This window comes from Canis lupus, chromosome 17, assembly GCF_048164855.1.
Source record: "Canis lupus baileyi chromosome 17, mCanLup2.hap1, whole genome shotgun sequence".
NCBI lineage: Eukaryota > Metazoa > Chordata > Mammalia > Carnivora > Canidae > Canis > Canis lupus.
The window spans coordinates 11,522,138-11,549,983 of NC_132854.1; the positions used below are offsets into that span (position 1 = coordinate 11,522,138).

The window sequence follows — 27,846 nt, forward strand, 5'->3', positions numbered from 1 at the left end:
CCCAAGCTCTAGGGCTCTGCCCTGTAATTTATGGAACTATGGGAGAAGGCATTCTTCATGTTCCATGAGAGGCAGGAGGGTGTTTGTGGAGGTCTATTCGTGGACACAAAGTCTGGTGGTGCCTGCCATCTTCAAGCCTCAGGTGGTTCTCTAATTCTCCTCATGGCAGAGGCTCTGATGCATGTGGTGGTGGGGATCTTGGTGAGAAAGTGAGTATGCTTTTTTTTTTTTTAAGATTTTATTTATTCATGAGAGACACAGAGAGACAGAGAGAGAGAGGCAGAGACACAGGCACAGGCAGAGGGAGAAGCAGGCTGCCTGTAAGGAGCTTGATGTGGGACTTGATCCTGGATCCCAGGATCGCACTGAGTCAAAGGCAGACGCTCAACCGCTGAGCCACTGAGGCGTCCCAGAAAGTGTGCTTTGAAGCAGTAAATGTTGAGCTTCATTTTGATTCCACACTCTTTTAGGAGCTAGGTTAGTTAGCGTGAGGTGAATTCTCGGTTACTTGTCTGCACGTGTGGACAAACACCGGGTTCATTATCTCCTATTAAAAATATATCACTATGATTAATACCCATGTTAATTAGGTGCTTATTGTACACCAGGCTTTATACACACATATGCTAAGTGCTTCATACAGTCGTCTCATTCATTCCTGAAAACAGACCCATTAGGGAGGAATCCTATTATTATTCTCGCTTTATAAATGAGGAAACAGAGACTCAAGGCTACATGGCTTGGTCACAGAAGTGGCAGAGGCAGGATTTGAACCCAGTTCTGTCTGATTCCAAACCCAGCCCTCCAACCTGCAAAAGAGACTGCCCTTCATTTCCAGTCTCGGGGTGTGAGCAATTTACTTTCACGTTCAACATGGTCAAGACCACCATCTCCTTATCCCTGCTCCCCCAACACTGGCCCTGCTCCTCTTGTGCTCAAAATTAATGATGGTGGATAACTGCAAGGACATCCAGCGGCCTCCCATGGTGAGCTCCCCAGTCCAAACCAAATGGTGAGATCAAGCCCATTGGGGGTGTCATTTCCTCACCCCTCCACAAGTAATTCAGTTGTTTCTGCTTGTCAAACACTTCTGTTTCCTCGCTAAGCCCGTATTAGTCATCGGGATATGTCAGGATGTGAATGGATTTACTGCGTTCTAGCAGCTGCTGTGCTCCAAGCACATGCCCCACACATGGCAGAAACGAGCTGGGCAGGTGGTGGGGGGAGCAGACAACCAGGATCTCTGAAATTCTGTCCAGGGCTTGAGAGCAGAGAGTGGATGCTGGGGGAGAAACCACTGCCCTGATATTCAGAAGCGATCTGCCCCCTTTTGGCCCCCACCCTGGCAAAGAGATGAGACATTTTGTGTGCGGGGAGGAGACAGCTCTGTAAAAAATTTCCTCTGTGAGGTGTGGTTCTTCCCTACTCGGAACAGAGCCCATCTGTCCAACAGTGTCTGAAATAACACCGGGCGGCCAGCAAAGGAGTGTCCATTGTCACATGCACATTTGGACTGCAGGTAGTCCGCATGGGCTCCTGTGATTCAAGTCAAAACAGCTTCTTTGGTGACGGGGAGGCGGGGAGTGAAAGTAGTAGTTGTGATTCCAACAACCAGAATGATTGTTTTTCTAAGAATTTCTGCCAGTGGCCATTGAGGATGCTTTGTGTGCGGCACCTACGGGAGATGTCGAGATTTAGGCAGCTATCAAATTCCAAATTAAACACCTAAGTGCTGCTGGCGTGCTGGAGAGGCAGCCTGGTCATACGGATGTGTATTTGGGAAAGACCAGCTTTTGATTGTATTTGATGCTCTTTAATGGAAATTCTCCTAACAGGCTTTCCCAAGATCATGAATTAGACACTGGAGTTTAAAGCTAACGTGCCACTGAAGCTCCGAAAAGTTTGCTTTGAACCTCTGGTCTCAGAATTTCCTAGATTGGGCTATAGTTATACAGTCACAGGTTTTTTTTTTTTTTTAATTTTAATGTTTTTACACACACTGGGACATTTTTTTTTTTAAAAAAACATTTTATTTATTTATTCATGAGAGACAGAGAGAGGCAGAGACATAGGTAGAGGAAGAGGCAGGCTCCATGCAGGGATCCGGATGTGGGATCGATCCCAGACTGGGATCACGCCTTGAGCCGAAGGCAGACGCTCAACCGCTGAGCCACCCAGGCGTCCCAACACAAACTGGGACCTTTAGCTTACACCTGGCTTGCTGTGAGCACAGGTCAGGTTGTAGCAAACATTTTCTCCTTTCCTATTTATTTATTTATTTATTTATTTATGATAGTCACACACACAGAGAGAGAGAGGCAGAGACATAGGCAGAGGGAGAAGCAGGCTCCATTCACTGGGAGCCCGATGGGGGATTTGATCCCGGGTCTCCAGGATCGCGCCCTGGGCCAAAGGTAGGCGCCAAACCGCTGCGCCACCCAGGGATCCCCATTTTCTCCTTTCCTTAAATAACTTTAATATCAACGAGGGAGAGAATCAAGATGGTGTCATCCAGGATTGAAGCTTATAGAAGCCTCTCATAGGATCACCTGGGTGGCTCGTTGGTTAAGCATCTGGCTTTTGATTTTGGCTCAGGTCATATCTCATGGGTCGTGAGATCGAGCCCCAGGACAGGCTCTGTGCTCAGCAGGGAGTCTGCTTGAAATTCTCTCTCTCTCCATCTGCCCCTCCTCCTGCTCTCTCTCTCTTAAATAAAGAAATAAACCTCAAAAAAAGAAAAAAAGATTTTTCATGGTACGGCCTCATAACTGAACACAGACTGTCAATCAGAGTGCTGGCTTCCTATCCTGAACATGTAGCTCTCTGTCTGGCTTTGGGACGTTGGGCAGATTACTTAGCATCCTTTAGCCTCAGCTTCCTCACTACAAAATGAGGATAATGGGAACAAGAAGGACCCCTTTGTGAGATTGGGGTGTGAATTAAAAAGAGATAACAATATGCTTAGCACGGGACCTGGCACATAATAAGCATTACTTTAGTATTATCTAAAGATGAAGATTGGAAATGGGTTTTGACTATTTCTTTGCCCGTTCATCCCTCTTGGGGGGTGGCAGTGTAAGGTTACTCCTGGGGTCTGGGGCACTGGCTTTTGAGCACAAGCCCAGGCCACAGACAGGCAAAGGCCAAGCCATTGGGAGGTCAGTGAGTAAAAGCTGAGGTGTAGAGAGTGGGGAAATGAGCACCAAGTGGGGGCTCGGGCACCAGGGATGCAGAACTGAGGCTTGTGCTTGCTGTCAAGGTCTGGGTGAGGCAGGCCAGGGCAAGTTAGGGTCTCGGATGAGTGCTCCACAGTATGCACAGATGCATCAGGTTGGGTTTTAGGAATGGCAGGCAGCAGGTTATTTTTAAAAATTTTGTTGTGGTAACATATACGTGACATACAATTTTCTAGTTTTTTAAAAGATTCATTCATTCATTCATTCATTCATTCATTCATTCATTCATGAGAGACCCAGAGAAAGAGGCAGAGACTTAGGCAGAGGGAGAAGCAGGTTCTCTGCGGGGACTCTGACATGATCCCAGGACCCTGACATCACGACCTGAGTAGAAGGCAGATGCTCAACCACTGAGCCACCCAGGCTCCCCCATACAATTTTCTATCTTAAGGATTTTTAAGAATATGATCAGTGGCATTAAGAACATTACCCAGGTGCCCCCTTACGTTGAGGGGCACCTGGGTGGCTCAGTTTGTTGAGCATCTGCCTTTGGCTCAGGTCGTGATGTCAGGGTCCTGGGATTGAGCCCCACACTGGGCTCCCTGCTCAGCTGGGAGCCTGCTTCTCCCTCTCTTCCATGCTTGTGCTCTCCTACCTCTGTCTCTGTCTCTCAAATGAATAAATAACATCTTTTTAAAAACCACAAAGGAATATTTACATTGGAAAAAAAATAAAAACATTCACATTGTTGTGTGGCCATCATCACCATTCATCTCCACACCCAACTGAAACTCTATATACATTAAACAATAGTACCTCATTTCCCCCAACCCATGGCAGCTATCATTCCAAGTTCTATGAATTTAACTCCTCTAAGTGTACCACATATAAGAGGAATCATATAGTATTTGTCCTTTTGTGTCTGGCTTATTTCACTGAACATAATGTCCTCAAGGTTCATCCATGCTGTAGCATGTGTCAGAATGTCCTTCCTTTTTTAAAAGATTTTTTTAATTATTATTTTTATTTTATGATAGTCACAGAGAGAGAGAGAGAGAGGCAGAGACACAGGCAGAGGGAGAAGCAGGCTCCATGCACCGGGAGCCCGACGTGGGATTCGATCCCGGGTCCCCAGGATCGCGCCCTGGGCCAAAGGCAGGCACCAAACAGCTGCGCCACCCAGGGATCCCCAATGTCCTTCCTTTTTAAGGCTGAATAATATCCCATTGTATGCATACACCACTTTTTATTTATCCATTCATCTGTCAGTGGACATTTGGGTTGTTTCTACCTTTCAATGATTGTGAATAATGTCACTAGGGACATGAGTGTGTAAGTATCTATTAGAGTCTCTGCTTTCAATTCGCTGAGGTACATTCCCAGAAGTGGAACTGCTGGATCATATGGTAATTCTATTTTCTTTTTTTTAAGAGAGGGAGGTGGGACAAGGGGCAGAGGGAGAGAGAGTCCGACTCAGGGCTCAATCTCATGACCCTGAGATCATGACCTGAGCTGAAATCAAGAGTTGGATGCTTAACTGACTGAGCCACCCAGGCGTTCTTTAATTTTTGAAAGAACCGGCCTACAGTTTTCCACAGTGGCTGTACCAGTTTACATTCCCACCAGCAGTGTGAAGGGTTCAAATTTCTCTGCACCTCACTACCACTTCGTTTTTAATTTCAGAAAAAGAGAGAATGTTCGTGGGGTGGGGCAGAGGGAGTGGGTGAAGCAGGCTTCCCTCTAAGCAGGAGCCTGACCTAGGGCTTGATCCCAGGACCCTGAGATCATGACCTGAGCTGGGCACTTAACCCACTGTGCCACCCAGATGCCCCAAGGAGGGGCTGATTTTAAAGGCATCATTAGACTCAATCTCTAGACAAAAGGCCTGATTAGCACGATGCCTGGCACATGCTGAATGTTCAGTAGCATATGATAATAGCAATGTCCCTCTTTGAAGGAACTAGCAATTTGAGCATGTAGGACCAAGTTGTTTGAGTTCCCTAGATCTACACTCCCTCTGGGGCTGTATTAGGAGACAGTGGCAACCTTGATAGTGGGATTTCACGGCACCAAAATGTCCACCTGGCGCCAAAGATAGTCTTTACCAGGTGGGTGTGGTGCCTAACATCCCCCCGCAGGAAACTTACCTATTAACATGGTGCGCACCGTGGCTGGCCTGCGGCTGGCATGGAGTCCTGGGAAGGTGGGCCAGGGCCCGCATGTTTGGCCACGAGGAAAGCTGAAGGTGGAGACCTCGTTAGGCAGCAGAAGCCAGGACGCCTGGGATGGAAAGAAGTCCAGAGGTGGCAGGTTGTTCATGTGCTAGTGGCTACAACACGGGGAAATGTCACCAGTCGTGTCAGAAATTTTGTGTGGGCTCATACCATTTGCCCGATTCCTGTTTACTCCATGACCTCTTCAGAGGCTCTGTCCCTCATTCACCTTCTTCTGCCCGGTCCTGAATGCGCCCATGCACATGTTTCTACTTCCTAGCTTCCTCCCACTTTTTTGGGAATTAGTACCTGTATTTTTACCACCTGGGTTATTAGAAAATTGAAAAGGTTGATTCATCCTCTTCTAGATACCAAGTAGCTCCAGGCTAAATGTGCTAAGTGGGATTTAGAAAATAAATCATGGATTCCAGAAAAGCCAGGTATTTGTTTTCTCCACACTTATGAGTACATTCTCTGTCAGAGTGGTTGTGGCAGTTGATGGGGATCCAGGTGATGCAGATACTGCTTCTCACTCTTGAGGAGTCAGTTGTGCAGCCAGGGACATGAATGTAAAAGCCAATGAATGGGGATGTGTCAAATGTAATGGGTTGTAGAGGGTCCAGTGGGGGTGTGAAGGAGGAGTTTGGGGTGCATGGATCAGGAAAGCCTTCAAAGAGGAAGTGACACACAGCTCACTGAACCCAGGTACAGAATGACATGATTGGGAGTTGGGAGCTGCCAGTGTCCAGAACGCACTGTGCTATTCTGTACATGAAATTTTTTCCACTTATTTTTCTTTTTTGTGCATTTATATTTTAAGAGAGAAGATATATCAGAAAATGAAAGGCCCTCGGCCAGGGTTCCAAGCAGACCTGCATTATTGCTGGATCTCAGGCTATAGCTGTCGTGTTGCATGCTTCCTTATTGCTTCTTCCCCATGAGACTGTTGGGGATTTGCTAACTGATGCTTCTGAGGCTTTGAAAACCCCATGTCAAGAAACGTATTAGGTTAGTATCAAGTAGAAAGCACGTATTTGCTTAGAGATGGTTAGACAACAAAAGTATATATGAGGGACACCTGGCTGGGTCAGCTGGTAGAGCATGTGACTCTTGATCTCTGGGATGTGAGCTCGAGCCCCATGCTGGATGTAGAGATTACTTAAAAAATAAAATCTTTCGGGGTGCCTGGATGGCTCAGTTGGTTAAAGTGTCTGAGTCTTGATTTCTGCTCAGGTCGTGATCTCAGGGTAGTGGGATCTAACCCTGGGTCAGGCTTCTCGCTGGGTGTAGAGTCTGCTTAAGATTCTCTCTCTCCATCTCCCTCTGCCTCTCCCCTCTGTGTTCTCTCTCTCAAAATAAATATTTTTAATAAAAAGTAAAATCTTTTAAAAAAAAGAAGTACAATGAAAGCAGCTTTAGCTATTAGATTGATCAAAAGGAAAATGAAAAGATGTTAAAACATACTTTGAACTCCTAAATGAAAAAATACAAAAGAAAAAGGAGTTTCACTACTATTCAAACTTTAGCAATCAAAAGAGAAAATTGGGGCACCTGGGTGGCTCAGTCAGTTAAACATTTGACTCATGGTTTTGGCTCAGGTGGCAGTCTAATGGGTTGTCATCTCATGGGTCATGGGATAGAGCCCCTATGGGGCTCCACACTCAGCAGGGAGTCAGCTTGATAATTCTCTCCTCTGCGCCTCTCCCTACTCGTGCCCACACATGTACTCTCTGTCCAAAATACATAAATCTTAAAAAAAAAAAAAAAAGTAGGGATCCCTGGGTGGCTCAGCGGCTTGGCGCCTGCCTTTGGCCCAGGGCGCGATCCTGGAGACCCGGGATCGAGTCCTGCATCGGGCTCCCGGCATGGAGCCTGCTTCTCCCTCTGCCTGTCTCTCTGTCTCTCTCTTTCTCTTTCTCGTCTGTCATGAATAAATAAATAAATCTTTAGAAAAAAAAAGTAATAGAAAACGGAAACAAACATCACCATGAATGAAATTCAATTGGCTCCTGTTGACAAAATAAGGAATATTGTTAATCACCAGTATCACACAAATTTGAGGTCCTTGGGATATCTGGACATCCGAATCAAGTTAAATTGGCATGATCTACATTGTATATGATTTGAGTAAGAGGCTGATTCGGGGGAGTGCTTAATGTTTCATTTATTTATAATCACACTGCAAAAACTGTGTTCATCTCTCTCCTCAAAGGCTGGAGCACACATAAGGTTCATGAATGATAACCAGTAAATCCTCTGTTATAATGGATGCAGATGAGAGTGCAGTGTTTCATTTTCTGTCAACTCAGCAAATATTTAAAAAAAGATTTAATTTTTTTTTGCAACTTGCAAATGTACATTATTTTATTCTAAAAATAAAATGTAGGGGCACCTGGGTGGTTCAGTGGTTAGCCTTCTGCCTTTAACTCAGGTCATGATCCCAGGGTCCTGGGATTGAGCCCCACATAGGGCTCACTGCTCAGCTAGGAGTCTGCTTCTCCCTCTGCTTCTGCCCCTCCCTCTCTGCTTGTGCTCTGTCCTTTGCTTTCTTTTTCTCAAATAAATAAATAATCTTTTAAAAATAAATAAATCAAAAGAAAATGTAATATTTTCTGTGTATTTTTATTTTGGGGAACCCATCACATAGTTTTTTCTAACTCCAGATATTGGCTTTAAAAAAGTCAGTTTTAGGGATCCCTGAGTGGCGCAGTGGTTTAGCGCCTGCCTTTGGCCCAGGGCGTGATCCTGGAGACCCGGGATCGAATCCCATGTCGGGCTCCTGGTGCATGGAGCCTGCATCTCCCTCTGCCTGTGTCTCTGCCTCTCTCTCTCTCTCTGTGACTATCATAAATAAATAAATTTTTAAAAAAAAGTCAGTTTTAAAATGACTGCAAGTGATTTTCAGGCATTTTTTCAAATACATCCATTTCTAAAATACACAGAAAAGTGATAGGATGGCTTTCATAAAGGATTTGCCAGAGATTATATCCTTCAAGGAAAGTGATCCTGAATTCAGTCTGGTTGTCAGTTTCATTAAGAAGGAAGTAGCTCATCTCGTATAAATATTCTTCAACAACGCCCTGTAATACTGACAGTAATGCTTTCTAGGAGCACCCAGATGGGGGACCTTTCTAACTACAGCTGGAAATGGTCTAAGAAGAATTAATTTATTTAGAGTTAGTGGTGGTAGGTTTCTTTTTTTTTTTTTTTTTTTTTTTTTTTTTGCCGCTTGGTGGTAGGTTTCAAGAAAAGACTTATTTGTGGGTCTGTGGTTTTTCTTCGACAGCAAAGTGAAATCTGGAGACCTAGGGGCTTTGTGACAGTGACAGATTTAGCAGACTCTCCCAGTGCCACCCCAAAAGGAGAGGAACACCCACACTCTTGACTTTACATTCCTTATTTTATGCCAGATAACCTTCTAGTTAGTAACACTGCAGTTATATATTTAAGAAACAAGTGCTTATAGTTCCTTATGATTTAGCAATGATTTCTTTTCCCCAGAAGTTAAGTATTTTTGAAATGGTGTATTGACTAGGAAGTTATGGGTCAGGACTGTGTCAAGGATCAGTTAATGTGGTTGAAATCTTGGGCTGTCAGCTTGGATTAACTGGTAAAATGCAGAGAGATAGTTTTATTCTCTAATAGCAACACAGTATGGGCTAGAAAAATATTTAAGAATTAGGTATTCAAGACTTTGAAAAGGACAGATGAAGTACAGCAGACAATTGTCAACATTCTGTTGACTCATACAAAAGTCTGAATCATAAATTAATCCTAAGTGGGTGGCATACTGGGACACCTGGCTGGCTTGGTCAGAAGAGCATGTGACTCCTGATCTCAGGGTCATGAGTTTGAGCCCCACGTTGGGTGCAAAGATTAAAAAAATAAACAAATAAACTAAGTGGATGGGATACTTCTTAGTTTACCAAAATTATGAAGTTGTTGCTAGGAAAATGATGTGATCTGAGTATTAGGTGATGAGACTGATCCCAGATGGCCTGTCTGGTCAGGGACTATAGGGACTTTTGTGTGCTTAGGGGTTTGGGCAGGGAAGGGCTGAAAAGGTAACTGTTTGGGATCCCTGGGTGGCGCAGTGGTTTGGCGGCTGCCTTTGGCCCAGGGCGCGATCCTGGAGACCCGGGATCGAATCCCACATCGGGCTCCCGGTGCATGGAGCCTGCTTCTCCCTCTGCCTGTGTCTCTGCCTCTCTCTCTCTCTCTCTCTGTGACTATCATAAATAAATAAAAAAATTTAAAAAAAAAGGTAACTGTTTTCAGGGTACTCTGTGTTAGTCAGGACCCAAGAGACTTTGCCTGCCTTGTTTATTATGTCTGAGTTTGAATTTGGTTCTACATGGATTCTATGTAAGATTTTATTTTATTTTTTAAAGATTTTATTTATTTATTCACGAGAGAGACACAGAGAGAGAGGCAGAGACAGACACAGGCAGAGGGAGAAGCAGGCTCCATGCAGGGAGCCGGACGTGGGACTCGATCCCGGGTCTCCAGGATCAGGCCCTGGGCTGAAGGCGGCACTAAACTGCTGAGCCACCCTGGCTGCCCTTCTATGTAAAATTTTAATGTCTGCTTTCATGGATTCTTTCTAAAGAAAGAATTCCTCTTTTGAGGAATATTTGGAATGAAGCTGGGAGCCATTTATCTGGCATAGAGATTCTTCCAGACACTTCTGGACAAGACAGAGCTACTATAGGAAAGGGGCAGATGCAAGGAATCAGCAAAAGGAATCTCCCAGGAAAGGGAGGTATGAGCTGGTCTCATTTACTACCATGTGGCCAGCAAGGCAAATTCCCAGATGTGGGAGCCAGGGAGCATTTCTGAAAGGGAATAGTACAATGGCATTTTCTTTCCTGTCAAAGTACACAAGGGCAGATTGTACCATAGATGGCCAGATCCACGCCACACTTCTTTCTAGAAAATTAAGGCCATGGAAATGATGAAAGAGATGCAGAAAGCAAAGGTGGTGGATGCGATAAAAGTGAAGAAAGAGTTTAGGGGCACCTGTTTGGCTGTCAGTGGAACATGAGATTCTTGATCTCAGGGTCATAAGTTCGAGCCCCCATATTGATGTGGCGCTTACTTTCAAAAAAAAAAAAAAAGCAAAAAAAGCGAAGAGTTTATGTAATGCTTCCCAACTTGTTAAACACTGTGGCACACAGAGAAAATAATATTTTTATAGAAACTGGGCAGCTCTTGGCCAGCCATTCCTGGCCCTGTCTGGACTTAAAGACCCAGGCACACATCTGTAACCTGTTCTTGCATGTTGATTGAGGAAACCCTGGTCTAGTGAACATCATGAATGTACAGTGACAAGACAGAGGTCTTGGAGCCCTTTGAGAATCTGATTAAAGTTATGTGTCCTCTCCCTAGAAACACTGTGCATGTACATGCATATAGAATTTTGCCCACAATTTCCAGAGATTCATAGAATTGCTCAAGTCCACTTCTGAAACTCAGGATGAGAACTCTCACTTTAGATAATTAATCAAAGAAAGAGTGTTGATGAAGAAATAAAGGCAAAGGATAAATTCAGCCACTTGGATCAAAAATCCATCTAAAGAACGACAGAATCACAGACTCTTAGGGTTTTCAAAGACCTTTTCTATAAAGCTCTGGCTTTGGAAAAGGTTCAAAGGCTGGGGATACCAAGCAGAAAATATCCAGGCCAAGTAATTAGATTCAAACAATTGAGCACATTGCAATGGTTGAGCAGATTGCTTAGCCCCACGTTGTCTACTTTTTAAAGGTATTGATGTTAACTTGGTCAGGATGATGATTGGTAAATGGTCAGTTCATTGGCACAGATTTAGTTTCCGAATCCCTTCCTTCCCAACATTTTTAAGGGGAACGTTCTCTGATTTATGTGACGGAATGGGGAGGTTGTGATGGAGTATGCCCTTGCATGGACTTCTAAGTTTGACAGAGGCTTCTGGGGCACTTCTTCCTTAGGGCTCTGCTGCTTGATTCATAATCAGTCATTCTGATTAACTCAGCCTTACTTGCCCAAATAAGCCCATATGTACCCTCAGAGCACCTAGAGAGGGAAGACGATGGGTACCCAAAACAAGATCACTTAGAGCTAAATGCCTTACTAATTATTTCTGAAACAAAAAAGCTGGATCTCAAAAGACTAAGTGGTGAGTAAGGGATGGAGCAGCAGTGTTACCTTGAATAATGTATGACTTCTGTTAGTTTACTCTCAGGTCTCACATCACTTGAAAGTTGTCTCTTTGTAAAATACAGCCTAGAGGGAAATTTTGCCAGTGTCGTGCTCTGGTGAGTTAATATGCATTTAAACAGTTTTATAACAGATTATTTACCAACGGGAACAGAATGCCTTGGCACGGGATGCATTTGAGAGAGCTGTCCTAGTGGGCTAGCTAATTCCATATTTCAAAATAATTTCCACATTACCTCCTGCTTCTCGTAGGTTCTCTCAAACTCTTCCCTCTACTGGTGAAATGAAAGAAATGACAAGTAGGTAAGATTATGTTGCCCTCTGGTGTCAGCCAACCCAAAAGAAAGACTAGAACTCAGGAAGGGCACGAGAAGTAGAGGGACGATAGAAAGAAGACACTCCATACCAGGGGAAAGGTGGAGACTTGGAGAGGGAAAAAGGGAGATGAGCATGGTACTGGATTCTTTTTACTGGTAAATGATGGGATTTCAACTCCCCCTTGGCTGAGGAGAGTTGATACCTCCATGGCTATTTGTCTAATAAATCTGGTGCCTCTGTGATTTGTGATGAAGAGTAGGTTCATGGAGGCATGGGGCTTGGCCTTTCTCTTTGGGGGACTAATAGGGAAAAGAACTGGGTGATGACCAACCATCACAATGGCAGATCCCTACCTGAGAACTCACCTCTTCCTTGAGATGGAGAGGTACTAGAGATTTCCATTCTTTTTAGGGATTCTATCAGTAATCCCCAAGGCAGGCAGGGCCTCACTGTCTAGCCTTTTAGCATATGCCTGGACTTGAGGGCCTTGTTGGGGGAGGGGAAGCAACTACTACTGGCTCCTGGAGCTCCTTCTCACCCCAGCTCCTCCCCTCTTGACATATTACCAAGCTTTGCCCACTCTTTGGCTATGGTTGCCAGAGCACTTGAGCAGGGTATGATTGGCTTGTCCAGCCTATTAAATCTTGACTCATTTTCGAATGTGTCTATCCTGTCATTGACTTTTGGTGTCCTAGAGAGGGACTGGCATTATGTCTTCTTGTTGCAAGCTGTGAAAAAGTCAGTGGAATATTGTTAATTTTTTTTTTTTTTTTTTTTACAGAAACAACTTTTGTCTTTAAGAATAAATGGAAGCCTAGAGCAAAAATGTGGGTTAAGTTTGGGCAGATCACGAATTTCATCTTTGGTCAAGACTAGAGGGGATAACAGAACCATGGAAAGGAATCCTTCCAGTAGCAGAGCCCTATGGGGAACAAGGAGAGGGCCAGGATCTGTAGTTAACTGGAAAGAGGTAGGAGTTAAGGCAAAAGAGAAAAGTGAAGTTGGGAGAAGGAGGTGCCATCAGATGCAAGTTCCTGTTGTAGATTCTCTTGGTTTCTTCAAATCTTAGTTCAAAAGACAGTAAAGTTGGGACTTCTGATGTATTCCTCAGGCTGGCACAACTCTTGAGTGAAGGAGGATTAATAGTTTAGCTCCTAGCACCTGGTAAGTTCAGGACATATTATCGAATGGATGGGTGTGATATTGCAACTGATTTTATTATTGGTTTTCAAATAGAAGGCATGTGTATGGATGGTAAGTAATAAGAGAAAAAGGGAAAACAGATAACTCCTCCCCACCCTCACCCACTATGTTCATGTAAGAAACTCAGGTTAGAGCTATTTAGAGTTGTGGAAACCATGAAAGACTGAGAATTACAAGAGAAGTCCAGAGGGAGAAAAATAAACAGTGGAATAATTTTCAAAATTAGCTAACTTATGGATTTGTAAGTTACTTTAATTTGTTTAGTGGTTATGCAATTGAAACAAAAGTCTGCATAATTACTAGTAGTTTCCTCAAATTCTATTCTACAGGCAAGGTAATACACTGGGGATTGGGTCAGCTACCCCGCTGGGCACTTCCCGTTTCTTACCCTCCACATATTTTTCCTAAAGGTGAGACGGCTTAGTTAATGAATAAGAATACCTAGCATTGGCTTTTTGGGCAAGGAAACTGCAAAAGGACACTTGAACCCAATGTGATGTGATGTGATGTGATGTGATGTGATGTGATGTGATGTGATGTGATGTGTGATCCTACCCATTTTACACAGGTGCCTTCCAGGAAGTCTATGCTTTTGAACTTCAGGTCTCCAGTACGCATCCACCTCAAGCCACTTACCTTGCATTTGCTCCCTCAGAGCACATAGCTTAGCTTATTCTACTTTAGCCCTGGCTTTGCCCGTAACCTTAGTGCTCTTTTCTCAAAAAAGATTTGGTGAGATTTATTAAATTCAGACTTAAGAAGTTGGTTAATTTTATTTGTCAAAACATGAGATATACCACTATGGATCAATCATTTTGTGAAACCTTTCTCCACCCTGTACCCCTCCCCCATCCCCGCGCCCCATCTTTCTTTGTAAGTCAAAGCAATTTTGTATCACCCAAGCAACAAAGTGATTTACGAAATGAAAGAGAGGGACAATCTATTCTAATGGTTAAGAGGCAATAAAAAATATTTATGTGTGGCTGGCTGATGTTGACTTTTGGAGAGCGTACGTACGCTTGTAAACTCAAAGCTGGGGAAAATGAAAGATGAAAAGCCAGCCCTTGGGGTTCTAATTCTGAACACAGATCTTCTTAGGAAAAAAAAAAGTCATTGTTTTGGTTTCAGATTCTGCATTTGTCAAGCGAAGCTATTAGCGTGGACCCCTCTCTCAGCACTTCTGGGCAGTGTTCTAGCTGATTGTCATAAAGTTGATTCTCAGACCTGGGCTCAGAAGTTGGCAGTGCTGGGCAAGGGGCTGGGGCCATGCTGGCAGTCTCCTGGGGCTCACACAGGTGGGGGTAGGGTGGGTTGTTGAATTTGAATTCTTCCTGGGCCTCATCTTTTTCTTTTATCTTCCTTGTCTCTCATAATAACACCCTTGTGAAGCCAAACATTTTAAAAATTAGATAGCAGATGGTTATATATGCTTGTCTCCTTGTGCTGACATCTTGCACCTTGCCCAACCCTACCTGCAGCCCACTGTTGGGTGTGCAGGAGATTTAGGGCCGATGGGTTGGATTGTAATCTGTGTGCACCCCAGCTGATGAATCCATGGTAAAGCTTTGCTCTGTAATATTTGTAAGGAAAATGCAATGTTTGCACAATAAAGCTCTCCAGATTTTTTAAGCCGTAGGAGTGAGGCCAGTTTACAATCAATGATAACAGGTTTCCTGTGCTGCCATTACCACAAATAGTATCTTATTTCAGCAAAATGGTGGCAGTCAGCAGGAGGTCCAACAATGCAGATTTTAATCAGAAAATTTAATTTTATATACAATTCACAGTTTGTGCATGGTGAGAAATGTTTCTCACTGCATGAACTTTCAGGACTCGGCTCTGAGCAAAAGGAGTTTCAATTTATGTAACGCCTTTTTCAGCAAACAATACCCCAAAGCACTTCCTGGTAATATATGGCTCGTGCTGCTTGGGAAGCTACTGCAGCAGTCTTTCTTAAAATTACCCGAGATATTTATTTGGAGCAATTAAAAGAAGCACTGTGTTCCACACAAATCCGTTTTTAATGTAGACATTAAATTGGCCGCCCTTTCAACACCGACTCTCTTTGAGAGCATCACTGCACTGTACTCTCTCTGCCCTTGTAAGGCAACTTTCCGCTTGGGCTCATTTCGTTTTCCAAGTTAACTTGTCAACTCTCAAGAGAGAAGTCTATGATGGAAATGTTGACAGGGCCTTTACATGAAGGGCTCTGGGTTTGGAGGTGTCAAATCGCAGGCCAGGCCCAGGAAGTGGTGGATGCAGGGAGGAGAGAAGGGTCACTTGGCTATCCCGCAGATGACCCAGAGATGCCAGGCCTTGACTAATTTGCTGCTCTTGAACATGGGTTGGGGCTAAGGGTGCCAGGCTGCTTTCTCTGGAAGGCCAGTGGGACCTGCTCCTCTCTGTGAGGGTGGGGGGATATTACACACATATTGGTAAGAGCAGGCAAAGACAGTCAGAGAGAGGAGGCAGAGTCAGAGCAGGAAAGCAGAGCGGAGAGGCAGAGGCAGCGGGAGAAGACTGCGGCTAAGCTTCTCAGGGCACAATGCTCCCATCTGCGGAAGGGGCAGGAACTCATAACTGAGTCATCCATACCAAGATCCAGTGGGAGGAAGTAAGGGGAGTGCTTCCAGAAATGGAAAGTCTTAGGTGAGTCAGCGCTGCATTCAGAGGAGCAGGAGGAGGCAGACAGGTGGGTCACCATCGGCCTGGTCTTGCCCCTGGTCCCTGCCTGAAGAAGACACCCTCTCGGCTTACTGGAGCCAAGTGCCCTCTCTGTTGATCCTTAGTAGGGTCAGTGAGTCCTTGCATGCACCTTGGTGATCCCCTCACTCCCACTCCCCATCCCCAAGCTGCTGCCCCCACCTCTGCCCCTCCCCCCAGCCACTGTGGTGGAGCCTGTATGACCTTGAGTTCATGATGGACTATTAATCCTGTGTTGGGGGGAGCCGGTAGCAGTGGCTTAAACAGGAGCATCCCAGCCTTGTTTTAGGTTATGCTGGGACCCTGGGGATGAAGTCACGAAGGCACTGGGCCTGGCTGGAGGGAATACAAAGCAGGGCTTAGCAATAATGGGACCTGCCATTTACTGGGAGCCTCCTCCAGTATTCCAGCCAGATCTATTTATATGCATTATCCTATTTAATCTTTGCAACAGTTGAGAGAGGGAGAGATCCTATTTTCCTAGGAAGAATCGGATTCTGAGGCTCAGAGAAGTTAAGTAACTTGCTTAGCTGAGGTCACAGAATTAGCCATCAGCCATGGACCCACAAGGGAGGGCAGAATGGGACCCACTCCATTAGTGTTTTTTCAGGAGTGGGGTCTGGCAGGGCATTTTGGGAGCTGGGCTTCAGTCATGGGAGCAGGCGGTTCACCATGCGACTGTGGACCCAGTGGGAAGGACAACCCTGAGGCCAACCATAAGGATAGGGGTTAGGCCAGAGATCCAGTAGGCCTTGGTTAGTAGTCAATACTAACCTAACTGTCCTTTTTGGACAATAATTTGGACCCTGAATCTAGACCCCGTTGGAAAGGATACTGAGGTTGATTAGCAGTCTCTGTCCTGGACTAGGTAGAAGGGAGTAGTGGTTGTTTAGAACGAATTTGCAGTCCTGGTTTAGGTATCTTGGCTTGGAGAATTTTTTCCATTCTGCCAAATGCTTATTTTCCACAAGCGGATAGGAATCTCACTTCTCCTTCCCTTCTTAAGCTTAGCCCACAGCTTTGGAGTTGCATTTGGTTGTATGTTTTATCTGGGGAGAATATCAGGCATGCACAAAGAAAAAGCCAAAAAGTTCTTAGAGTTTAAAATTCAAAGAATACAGGAAAGATTTTTTTCACATATATTTATCATAATACTTAGTATGAGCTTGGCACTATCTTGAGTATTTTACAGGTATTAACCCAAGTATTTCTCATAACAACCTTGTAAGGTAAGTCTCAGTATTATCCCCATTTTACAAGTGGAATGATTAAAGCCCAGAGAGGTTAAGCATCTTGTCCAAGGCCACACAGCTTTGTGAACTCAAGCAGTCTGATGTCAGAGTTGTCTGTATGATGAAATCACGGCATGCTGCCTCTCTGCAGTGTACATATTTCCATTTTGCTTTCCATGTGGTTTTGGGCTTTTTATGCTTCATGCTTGCTTTCTGGACCAGACTGTGAAGGAAGGGGTTATGTTTTGCTGTGTATACCTGAAATAGGAGGAGCTCCTATTTGGAGCCATGAATACTGATGATCAGTGGTATGATTTTAGGAATCTATCACTGCATTTGAATCATTCTCCATTTGTAGGTCTGGTTCTGCCACCAGAGTGAGCTGCTAAGAGTGGGACCCTGAGTTACACACATTTTTATATCCATGGCATCTAACACAATAGAGAGGAGAACATCTTTCATTTGATTCACTAATCTATTACCTCATTCATTCAACAAAAAATTATTTTTTATATGTGTATCTTTTTTGTTGGAGTTCGATTTGCCAACATATAGTGTAACACCCAGTGCTCATTCTGTCAAGTGCCCCCCTCAGTGCCCGTCACCCAGTCACTCCATCCGTCTGCCCACCTCCCCTTCCACTATCTCTTGTTTGTTTCCCAGAGTTAGGAGTCTCTCATGGTTTGTCACCCTCTCTGATTTTTCCCACTAATTTTCTCTCCTTTCCCCTATAATCCCTTTCACTATTTTTTATATTCCCTGTATGAGTGAAACCGTATGATTGTCCTTCTCCGATTGACTTACTTCACTCAGCATAATACCCTCCAGTTCCATCCACGTCAAAGCAAATGGGGGTATTCGTCCTTTCTGATGACTGAGTAATATTCTATTGTAGCAAAAATTGCACCTTGGATAAACCTCATTGGCTACGATACCGCCACTGTGCAAAGCTTATTCTATTGTATATACAGACCACATCTTCTTTATCCATTCATCTTTTGATGGACACCGAGGCTCCTTCCACAATTTGGCTATTGTGGACATTGCTGCTATAAACACTGGGGTGCAGGTGTCTCGGTCTTTCACCACATCTGTATCTCTGGGGTAAATAAATACCCAGCAATGCAATTGCTAGGTCGTAGGGCAGGTCTATTTTGAACTCTTTGAGGAACCTCCACACAGTTTTCCAGAGTGGCTGTACCAGTTCACATTCCCACCAACAGTGCAAGAGGGTTCCCCTTTCTCCACATCCTCTCCAACATTTGTTATTTCCTGCCTTATTAATTTTCACCATTCTCACTTGTGTGAGGTGGTATCTCATTGTGGTTTTGATTTGTATTTCCCTGATGGCCAGTGATGTGGAGAATTTTCTCATGTGCTTGTTGGCCATGTATATGTCTTTGGTGAAATTTCTGCTCATGTCTTCTGCTCATTTCATGATTGGGTTATTTGTTTCTTTGCTGTTGAGTTTAATAAGTTCTTTATAGATCTTGGATACTGGACAGCCTGGGTGGCTCAGCAGTTTAGCGCCGCCTTTATCCTAGCATGTGATCCTGGATACCCGGGATCAAGTCCCATGTTGGGCTCCCTGCATGGAGCCTGCTTGTCCCTCTGCCTGTGTCTGTGCCTCTCTTTCTCTCTCTCTGTTTCTAATGAATAAATAAATAAAATCTTAAAAAAAAAAAAGATCTTGGATACTAGCTCTTTATCTGATATGTCATTTGCAAATATCTTCTCCCATTCTGTAGGCTGTCTTTTAGTTTCAACAGAAATTTATTAAGGGCCAGCAAGCACCATGCTGGATGCCAGGAATGAACAAACAGATAACCCTTCTGTCTCTGTGGATTAATTCCTACCTCACAAGAGTATGTGTAGAAAAATGATGTTGACATTTTTTAAATGGGACATATTTGTCTAAAAAAAGGCCACCAAAAAACCCCCCAAAATGAAAAAAAAAAAAAACAATGCAGTTACTTGTCATTGCAACTTATCAATTCCTTCCTTATTATAGCATGAGATGAAATAAAGTTGTGAACAGTTATTTTCTTCCAATTTTACTTACCAAAAGCACTGGTTGCCTATGTTAATCGGATCTAATACTTACAGTTAAGAGAAAGCCCTTTTGGTGTAGAGCTGATGGAAGAATTATCAGGCTCCCACAATGCGAGGTAGGGCTGTTTCTTCCCCTTTTGTTATATGAAAAGCTTCAAGCATTAGTAAGTGATGACAGATAGTACACTTGGCTTCTGGTATTTCTTTGAAGGCCTGCCTATAGCGTGCTGCTTGGAAGCAGGAATGATTCCACAAATGGTCAGGAAGCCACCTCCTCTAAACCGCCCTTCACACCAGGTCCAGGTGTGTAAACAGAGCAGATGGGCTCTCTGCCCTGGAAGGAGAGCTGGAGTGGAGTATTACAGTTTTCAGAATCACTTCTTCTACCTCTGAGGCAGTATCTCAAAAATTCCCTCAAACTGCTTTTCTCTTTCTCGGAGGCTGCTAATTGCATCAGAGATCCTTCCTTATAGAGAAGGAAGAGTGTCATCCCAAGACCTCACTGGGAGTCGGTGCCAGAGTGGGGACTGGGACTTGTGTACTTTCTTGCAAATCTTGAGTGGCCTTCCGCCGCCCAGCACAGCTGAGCCTGTCCTCCCTGTGATGAGAAGTGGCCATGGTGGCCAAGTCAGAAGGAGTCCCTGCCTAGAGTCCTGGCAGCAGCATGTCTCCAATCATGTGAAGACAACCTGCTAGGGCCTCTCTTTTCAGGGTCTTCTCAGTATGATCATATAATGATCAAAAGCAGTGTTTCAGTAGATTTGTATTTGTAATTAGCCCCAACTTGGTTTATAAAATTTTGATATATTTTAATATTTTATTTTTTAAACATTTTATTTATTTATCCATGAGAGACACACAGAAAGAGGCAGAGACACAGGCAGAGGGAGAAGCAGGCTCCTCAGAGGGAGCCGGATGTGGGACTGGATCCCAGGACCCCAGGATCACAACCTGAGCTAAAGGCAGATGCTCAACCACTGAGCTACCCAGGTGCCCCAGTTCTTTATATGTCTTACCTCATCTAAGTTTCCTATCAATCTATGAGATAGCTACTAGTATTACCCCTTTTCACAGATAATAAAACCGAGGCACAGAGAAGTGAGTACCAGCAGTAGATAATAAGCGGAAGAGCCCGGCAGTCTATCTCCAGACTCTGCATATGAAGCTTGGTATTTGTTTTTGACCTTAGCTTTATATTAAGAGCATTTTCTTATTTTCTTCAGAAACACCAGCTTTCAGGGCTGCTAATATTCCATCCAAGAAATGTTCCATGGTTTACTTAACCACAGCTCAGTAATTTAAATGATATAATTGTAAATCAAGTAGTCTTAGTGAATGAGGCTTTTTCTACATTTAGGATCACAAAATTTCCTTAGGATAAATCCTCAGATCCAGGTTTAAAAGGTACAAGAAGATGATGACAAGTCCATTGGTATACACTGCCCAAAACTTTCCAGGAGGACTGGACTCACACTGCCACCAGCCATGTGAGTGTCGGCCTCAGAGGTTACCACTCATAAAATGATTAATTTGATAGGCAAAAACATATTGCCTTCAGCAGTTCTCCTTGCCCTGAAAAATTTTTAATCTTTTTATAAACATTCGTTTTTATGGTTACATGAGAATTTACCTGTAAGATACTTGTAAGTTTCTTCCTTTTTTTTTTTTTCAGACCTCGAGCTAGGTTCTTAGTGCATCTGCATATTTGTTATAAGGGATAATAAAGAGTAATTAGAACGGAATGGGGATGGAGAAAACCAGAATAAGAAAGGTCTCAACAGCCCATCCTGCTTTCACTCCTGACAAAACTCCTGGACCATAGAGGACATAGGACCATCTCTAGGATTGCCCTCTTAGCCGTCATGAACGCAGTGCCATCACTTAGCATAGGCACATAATAGGAGCTCAATAAATCCCCTCTGGAGGAGCGAATCAATAAACTGTTCTATCTCAGTCGGCCACATGTTAACCTACTCTCTCCTAGCAACTCTATCCCTTGAATCACTGCACCTCAGTGTCCCCTTTGGTTAAAAAAAAAAAAAAAAAAAAAAAAAAGTTTGCATCTGTGATCCCAGGTCCTGGCCTTATTAGGATCCTAGAGTAGTGGCCAACCAGAGGTCTTTTAGCCCAAAGCAAATAACTGAGATCAAAGTCTCCTGGATCTCTCCCGGGAGGTCCTTGCCTGAGAGAACCAGGACCTCAACTCAAAAAAGACTGGGCTCTCCCCTTGCCTTTGTGACCTGTGAGCTTGCTGTCTCTGATGGGAAAAGAGGAGAAGGAGGCAGATTTGGGGGAGTGTAAAAGGTGAGGGAGATGATGTTCTTGGGGGAGGCCAGTAAGGGTGACTGTTTACAAAGATGGCTCAAAAGTCTGCTGAGTCCCAGGCTGAGGCTTCTTACTATAAGGAGCTCTTTTGCTCAGCATGGCCTCTCTTGTTCTCTCGGGGCCTTCAGAGCCTTCAGAGCCTTCAGAGCCCCGATGGCTGAGCTCACTCCTGCCTTCGGGGGGGAATGTGGGGACTCACTCACTCAAGATGAGTTGTTGTTTGACATCCCTGACTCCATTTCTATAAAAACTGTACAATGTAAAATTCAGGTGTTTTGAGATCTTCAGATGATACTGGGACAAATACTGCTTTCTGCTTGAACGTTTTAAATGCATGTAAAAAAACCCCTACAGAATATTAGTCATGAAGTATGACGCTGCCACTGAAGAGTTCAAACTTTTAAGTACAATGTATAGGAGGGTAACCATCCATATAAATGTGCCATATTTTAAAAATTAAGTGTGAGACATTTTAAGACTATGATTATACTAACCTTTTCTGTGAATCAGTCAGGGATGTGAATGTGTAAACATTAGAAAGTACCATCACATGGGAAGAATCAATCAACTATTTTATAATTAATGTGACCCTAAACTGAATTATGGAAATTTACTTGTTACTTACTTGTAAGTAAGTTTGCTTCTAAAGGTTAGCCTGGCTAGGAGTTCCCAAAGTATGTTACAGCATAATTAGACTCAGATCCCTAATGTAAAAGGCATATTTAATCTTTCAGAGTTTTGCTTGGTTGTTTTTGTTTGTATCTGAAAAATGACAGGTCAGACCAGCGCCTGATTTAATGAGTCTCAGTGGGGCCCAGACATTGGTATTTATTAAATGCCCACCAGGTAATTCTAATGTGTAGAGTTAAGAACCATTGGCCTAGGTGATCTCTAGAGTCCTTCTATGGCACCTAAATGCTGTGATTTTTCTAATTTAAAATTTAAATCAAAATCAATCAGAAAATCAGGTTCATTTCATAGAGCATTCTGCTTAAAAACATCTTTCCAAATTCAGAGGTCTCAGAAATCCTAAAATGAAATTTATTTCATAACTAGCCCAACTCCAACCCCATTAAGGTATTTTGGTCAGATTTTATGAATTTTGAAAATTTATGTTTGCCCTGCATTTCAACACTCCTAACTGAGTTTTAAGGGAATTACCCCCCTCCCCAAATTATTTTTCCCCTTTGATGGTCAAGATGTGGTCAAAGTGTTTGATTTGGAAATCAAAAGGACCCAATGAAGTGAACAAGGGGTAGTGGAAGGGGAAGTGGGCAGGGGGATGGGGTGACTGGGTGACGGGCACTGAGGGGGTCACTTAACGGGATGAGCACTGGGTGATATGCTATATGTTGGCAAATTGAACTCCAATAATGATAATAGAAAAGGGACCCAATAAAATGTTTGTGGACAAAGGTATGGGAGAAATGAAGATATTGAATCTTTGCTGTTAGCTTGGGATGACAACTCCCTATGCGTGAGTGTGTGTTTGCACATGAGCGTCTGCTGGGATCGGGAGGAGCAGTTGATATGCGTGAGGGGATCTCATAGACACGAAAAGGACAGATGATGGCACACTGCAGCCATGGGGCCAGCATGCTACTGATTTCAAAGCAACGTCTACCTAGGAACTGTTCTTATTGAAGACTCGTTCCCAGAACCATCAACTTTTTAAAATGAGTTCAGCTGGGGATGATTTTTATTTTGTTATTATAAAGCCCAGGCATCCACACTGAAGGCTCAAATAACCACATCCTTACTTGTGGACTCACAAGTGTATCTGTGGCAGAGATGCGAGGTTGAAACTCTCTGTGAATAAGTCAGGAAACAGATCCAAGTTTGGTATTTAGATTAGAAATACAAGTGAAAGAAGTAATATTACCATCAGAAATGTGCATTTCTAAAGATTCATTTGAAAGTTTTGAAAAAAAGTAAAGCTCATGCCCTGGGGCTTCTGGGAGTATGTACAAAATACAATAATTAAATTAAGTCCAGCAGTTAAAATTCCTCATAAAAAGAAAAAGCTGGAGCGCTTCCCAATGGGGAATGGTTGACTTAAAAGGAAGGTTTTACTCCGTGGCCTGAAGGTCAACAAACTGGGACTCTGTGGGAATGTATAAAATTTCTTAAAGGGTTCTTCGGTCTTTGCTTTGTTGAAAGAAAATAAAAGAGTAAAAAGGGACAAGTTTTGAAAATTCAAAAAATGGAGGTGCAGTCCTAAAATCATCACAATTTTTATAAATGCAGCACTGGAGGCTATGAAATCATGCTCTTTTCTGAGTACTAATCTAACACATATGCTCTCTGAGAAGGAAGGAAAAAGGCCAATGGCTCCGTTTGAACAAACCATTTTAAAATGTGCTCGTTTTCAGAGGCAGTGCATGCAAATTTATGGCCCATTCATTTGCTCCTTACTTTGGAAATATTTACCTTAAATATTCTCATAAATATATTCCGCAATTTAAAGTTCCTTAGACGACACAAAGGCTAATTGATTTTTTTAAAGGCTTTTACAAAACATAGTTGTAAAAAATGATTGGGGGGGGCGTCACACCTTTAGTTATGTAAAATGGAATGTTTATCATAATTTGAAAATATCTGTTTTTGTAAATAATCACTTATTGCTACCTGTCTAGTAATGCTCCCCCTCGCCCTGCTCTGGCCCCAAAAGGAATACGGTTAAGAACAGGACAGAAATCAAATTTTATATCCTTGAACATTGTTACTTATAAGTAACATAAATTTCAGGCTGCATATCAAATAATTTCTAGTAAAACATAAAGAACCAGTAATCAATTTGCAGGATCCTCATCTTTATCGCATAAATAGAATCTGAATGTTGCCTTTGCATTAAGACAACATGATCAAATGCAGGATATTAGGAATAGCAGTTTTGGCAGCGATATTTAATTTACTGAATAATTAGCAGTCTCATTGGCATTTCTACTTTGATTCCCAAAGTACAATATTAGCTGTCCTCTGCACTCGGGTTCTCTGCAGTAAGATGGGCTAATAAACTTACTGTGCCAAGTTCATAGTAAATGAAGGACTATGGAGCCTCCTGCACACAATTTAAGATGTTAGATTTACTTCCAAAATGTGGACACAGAATTAGGAAAAAAAAATTTTTTTTTTACCCCATTTCATTTTCTTTCCTACATTTGTTGGTTTTGCATCTGGAATTGCAAGGGGAGGAAGGAAAGGGAGACTCTAAGGAAGAGGGGAGTGGGAGTGGACACAGGCCAACAGTAGGTACAGGGATGAGAGAGGAGACAGAGAAAGAAGGCCATGGAGGGAGCCGGGAGGCTGGAGCCAAGGGGAATCCCAGAGAGCTTAAATAGCTCTGTCCTGGAGGTCTTCAGACTGCTCCTTCATCCCTCCACTGGTATTCCTTTCTTTAGACCACCCAAGACATTCTCTAGCCATTCAGACCAGACCTCAGTGGGCAGGCATGGGAAATATTTAACCTAGGAGGTGATCCAGGCCTACAGGAGCCAGGGGCCATCAGGATGGCGTTTGCCTGGTGATGGAGCTTCCTGACTGCGTTTGAGGACTAGTTGTTTCAGTTGTGATGAGCTCAAATATCTCTGCTGGGTCAGGCCCTGTGTCTGAGGGAGGGAGTTATTGAAAAAGATGATTCAGGGGCCACTGGCTGGCTCAGTCAGTGAACCGTTGATTCTTGATCTTGGGGTTGTGAGTTCAAGCCCCATGTTGGGTGTGGAGCCCACATTAAAAAAAAATGAAAAAGAGGTTTCAGCTATTTTTCTCATTGTTTCAAAAAACTTATTTGGAGCTTCCTTAGTGGGGAACTTAATGTAAAACCAGAAATCTGGTTTTAGGAGAGGAGTTCTTGGGTGTGGAGCTATGTGGTTTACGGTTTAATTTTGAGACATTAGTCGTAGTCTTGGTTTTGCCAGCTGTGTGACCTTGAGCAAGTCCGCTAGAAGGGCCAGTATTTGCACAACTCCATTTTTTTTCCTATGTGAATGGAGCCCCCTTCAGCCAGGAATCGGTACTGTATAATCTTTGGGAGCTTCCAAAATCAGGGTGGTTGGACAGAATGAAAACATGAATTGGTAGTCAGAATAGCTCTATAGCGGGAGAAATTTCCATAGTCTGGGAATGGGACTAGGAAGTTCTGAACAACAACAACAACAACAACAACAGAGCCACAAAGCTCCCCTAGAATGTGCGTGGCTGTTGGGAGTGCGCTGCCATGCCCAGCATGTCCTGGGATTGGTCCCACCAATATGTTCTCCTGTGAGAACATATCCTTCACCTGCCAATAAAAGTAAATGAGAAAATGGGGTTCACTTAATAGAAATTCATTATCCAGCCAGTTTGCTGCTGGGGGTGTTTCCCATCCTGGACTACAGCACAGGTTCAGCACTGGGATGGAAATTATTTGGCCTTTCTGAATGCCTGCTGTGCACCAATCGTGGTGTTAGTACTTTTCAAAAAGTACTATATTTATTCATTTGGTTTTTTTTATTTATTTGACATTCATTCTTTTTTAAAGATTCTTTTTTTAAATCGTGGTAAAATCTACACATCACCGGATGCAGGCTGACATGAGAAGGTTGAGACCCTGGTCAGCTGTCTGCATCTGAGGCAGATGCTGAAGGAGGAGGAGCTGACAGCTGGAGGCTGTCTGCTTACCTCACTGTCCCTGGCTGGCCGAGCCAGTGAGTGGGAGCGGTGGAAGGGGGACCCCGGAGGTGCATTTTGGTGCCCACTGCCTCCTCATAGCAACTCTTTGAGTTAGGTATTATTATTCTAGCTGAAGAAACTGATACTCATTTATTCTCTCTAAATGTAACACAATCTGGTCATCAGAAATGACCAGGATTAGAACCTAAGTGTCTGATCGAGGAAAAACTGTTCCTAATTTGAATGAATGCACTTGTCGCAAACTCTTGCTGGGGGTGAGAGATGAGCAGGAACGCATGGCAATGTCCAGTATTCAGGGCATCCACACTCTTCTTTGGGGGTGGGGGACACACACACAACAAGTACTACAGCAGCCATCTGATCCAGTGCAATAGAAGGACTGGGGGAGGGACAGCAAGTCGTCTGTGGGAAGCTGGGGAGATCTCACAGACTGACCTTCAAGGAATGTCTGGAAGAATGGTTAGGAGTTTGTTGGGTGTGCCAGAGAGGAAGAGGTTGCAGCTTATGCACAGGCTTTGCAAAAGAGGGTCAGTAGCTGCAGCGAGTTGAAGACCAGGGCCCCTTGACAGAGGTGATGCGGCACTAGTGTGGAAATGCTGGTGGAGCTCCCAGCAATGGGAGCTCCCTCCAGCCAGATTGGGAGAGGTCTCACAGAGCTCCCCAGAAGTTGCTGCATGATTCCAATCCCTGGAAATCCGCTGGAGGAAACGGGTGTGTTCCTTTCCTCGTTTGGGTGCTCAGGTTATTAAGACAGTTTTCCCAGAGAATCTAAGCCAGAAATTCATGTTAGTTTTTATGTTCTTCCTTCCATGGACCTCAAAAGAGCCAATTAAAAAAAAAAGCCACAAGCCTAGAATGTATAGTCTTCTGAAGAAACTCTCCACCACAAGGCTATCTGAAATGGAATGTTCATTTTTCTCTTGATTATTTTCTGGTCTGAATAACTAAGGCAATTTGTGCATTGTTTAAAAACAAAGCAGAACCCGGCCAGACCAGCTATCTGGCATTGTGTAGACCAAAAAATCCAGTTTCTTGTCACTGAATATCTCCGTTTAGCTAGACGTTTTAACATCACAAAATGTAGTTGGTATTTGGTCTCTCTTTGTTTTTCACAAGATTTGAGTTTTCAGTATATCAACTCTCTTATAACATGTAATAAAGGGAATCTTAAAAATTCCTTCCAGGGCTTAGACTAATCTCTGGGACCAGTTTTCTAGATGTTTACATGTTGCACACACAGTGTGAGAAATTGATTTTGACCAGTGGAGAAGTCTAAGGACCGAGGACTCCCTTGGTCGATAGGCACAGGTGATCCGAGGGTGCGTTTTCTATCCTTTCTGATAAATAGAAAGCTTGGTCTTTGACTTAGGGTTCAGCATTTAAACCAAAGGAACTTCCTTGGTTCCTGAACAAGAGCCCATACTGGAGGACGGCACCTCCATTTGGTCAAATTCTATCCTAAACCTGAGCACGGCTTTCCAATTCCCTGTGTAAAGTCAAGGGGAGAATGGGACGAGATCGAGTGTTTGTTCTGATAAGTCTGACTGGCTGTTTACAAACTGACTTCACTCTTCAGACTTCAGGCAGGACTCCCAGCTTCAGGACTGCAGCCTGGCCGAGCATCTAGAGACCAAAAGAGGAGGGCAGAAGGAGATAAAACAGATGAAAAAAGTGGCTGGTTTTCCAAGCATATGGTGTATAGTTTTTCAAATGTTTTAAATTCTTAATCCGCACCTCTCTTGTTACTATCACTACTG

At 43.6% G+C, this 27,846-nt stretch overlaps 1 protein-coding gene and 1 long non-coding RNA gene across 5 annotated transcripts in view; one reads left to right on the forward strand and one right to left on the reverse strand.

Annotated features, from left to right (window-relative positions):
• Positions 1 to 27,846, forward strand: part of LOC140607892 (uncharacterized) — an 89,048-nt gene that overhangs the window by 23,859 nt on the left and 37,343 nt on the right. The window lies entirely within an intron of this gene.
• The window catches only part of CLYBL (citramalyl-CoA lyase), a 300,028-nt gene that overhangs the window by 9,693 nt on the left and 262,489 nt on the right, over positions 1 to 27,846 (reverse strand). For 2 of the 4 annotated variants that reach the window (XM_072782502.1, XM_072782508.1), the window contains exon 9: positions 16,935 to 27,712. The gene's annotated coding sequence lies outside the window, so the exon portion shown is untranslated. Of the gene's footprint in view, positions 1 to 5,323; positions 5,457 to 13,853; positions 16,859 to 16,934; positions 27,713 to 27,846 lie in introns of those variants that run through there. The other 2 variants (XR_012009810.1, XM_072782503.1) reach the window with 2 other exon arrangements.